Below are 2,500 nucleotides of genomic sequence, written 5' to 3' on the forward strand. Positions count from 1 at the left end.
CTATATTGACGCACCACCACCACACGGAGGTTGGAGGAAATGCTGCTCATTTTATACTTCAATTCCACTTCAATTCCACTGACTGCCGAGAGAGTCCCTCGCGATCTCGTACACGCACGCGTGTGTGCACGTGGTGTACACTGACGTACACACGCGCGCGCGCCAACGAGTTCAATAATTAGTCGATAATGCAGTTGCAGTATAGCACTAGCAGCCCACATGCATAAATGAACGCTAACAGCACTAGTGTGTGCGTGTTCAACTCGTGGGGAGCTGTCCACTCCAGGCAGGGTGCTGAAACAGGCTCTCTGACTTCTGGACGCATTATAGGGTGACAGTCAAGTCGACGACCGCCTTTTTTGGGTGAGTGTAGTTGTGTGAACCCTATAAAGCGCCTGCGGTTTTCCGAGGCTGATGTGTGACTGTGAACCCCAACCTACATTTCAAACGGACCGACTCTACGGCGGAGTTTAAATCAGACAGCAATTACTGCAGGAAGTGTGGAACTCGGGTACCCTCTTATGGCAATCTTTAGCATAACGATAAAAAAGAACATTTTTTTCCCACCACGTTTCAAGAATTAGCAGAACTCACTTTAATAGCAACACAATTATAGTGCGGTTTATATATATTTATTTATATATATATATATATATATATATATATATAAACCCCATTTAATCAATGTCTTAAAAATACTAATTGAATGACTTAAAATAAAGAAGATTATAGCCTATAACAACAAATTGACGTCCCGTCCCCCCTGCTCTTTTAGACAATCAACATAAAAATATATCAACAATGGACTATTTATTTGCCATTTTGAGAAACCCCCTATAGCCTACGTATAGATATTCGGCACAATCAATTATTTGATTTCCATTGGGCATTCAATTAATCCTTATTCGTCAACTGGCCCTTCAAGGCGAAGTGATTTCGCAAATTCGATTCTCCCCCTATATAGCCTGTACACTTTCATGTTCTGCATGAGTTGCCTTGCTGTATAGAGCACCGCTGTCTACGACCCACGGGATTACCTATATATTACAATCATTGTTGCAGTGTTTCTCTCTCTCTCTCTCTCTCTCTCTCTCTCTCTCTCTCTCTCTAACACACTCTCTCTCTCACACACACACACACACACACACACGCGCGCGCACACACCGGGCAGCAGCTACAGTGCAGGCAGGCCAGATGTGCGGGACTGAACCGATCTTTAGGTGAAATCGCAAAAAGGGGGCTGCCAGGGCAACGAACGACGAAGCAGCTCGCCGCGTGTACTATGATGATGATGATGATGATGATGATAATGAGGCTGCTGCCGCTGTGCTCAACAACACCTCGACAAACCATTAACGGGACGACGACGTGCTAGTCTGGGAAGGAACGGGAAAAGGTGGTAGACGTACTAGACTCTCTACGTCGCATGATGTTGTGGACTCACTAAAAAAGAAAAAAGGCAGCCCCAGCCAGACAGACGGTCGACACTCGACAGCCTGCCCAGGAGGAAGGAAACAATACCACGGGCGCCTTGCCAGACTGCTGCTGCCTCTGCTGCTGCGAAGAAGAGCCCCGACCGAGATCCAGGGCAATTGAAACAAAGGTGCTAAAGAAAGACCCCCACTTCTCCGTCTCTCTGTGTGATCGGAATCTGATGGCGTCGGATCGTAATTTAGGTAACCCCGTTTTCTTCAGCTCTGGTCCATATGTGCCAATGCAACGGCAGCAAGAGCAGTTGTGGTGTACTGTAAGGCTATGGACCAGAGCTACCGTTTTCTATACATTTCAATTCAGAGCTATGGAGGCTATATTCTTTTTTTTGGGGGGGTGGGGGGTCTGGGTGAGGGGTAAAGGTTTGAATGGTGATTCATTATGTGCGCTGCCCGGCCATGGACGTTTGTGAAGGTCTGCCTGCCACGATTACAACGGGAAACTGTTACGTATCACCGTGTAGTTTTCTCCCCCCCAAGTGAATTTTTACGAAGCTATATGTGTGCTCTGAACATTTGGTTTGAAGCACAACTGCCTATAATTTATAGGCTATGTGCTATATACAAGGATTAACTAGACTTTATAGTTGAGACTTGACGTGCTTATACACACTCGGACCGGTGCACGGCAAGAGTTTGAGACCGCATGCAAGGCAGCCTGCAGGCAGCTGGACCTCAGTTAGCACTGATTGTCCTGTCAATTGATGGACGAATTAACGGGTCTCTGCATGCCTCCGCATGCAAATGAGGCAAAGAGTCCCTGGCTCCCTGCGTGTCACTCTGGGTCGCTTATCAGCCCTAGAGTTTCATTGTTGTGTCTCTGAGATAAGATTAATAGGCCTACAACATGTTGTAAAGAAGTTGATGGTGATGATGATGATGATGATGATGATCATGATCAATATCAGCGGCATGGAAATGCATGACATGGATGGATGGAGATGATGTGGTATTGGCACCAATACCCATCTGTGTGTGTGTGTGTGTGTGTGTGTGTGTGTGTGTGTGTG

This window comes from Protomyctophum bolini (assembly GCF_963924005.1).
Source record: "Protomyctophum bolini genome assembly, chromosome: 24".
In the NCBI taxonomy this organism is placed as follows: domain Eukaryota; kingdom Metazoa; phylum Chordata; class Actinopteri; order Myctophiformes; family Myctophidae; genus Protomyctophum; species Protomyctophum bolini.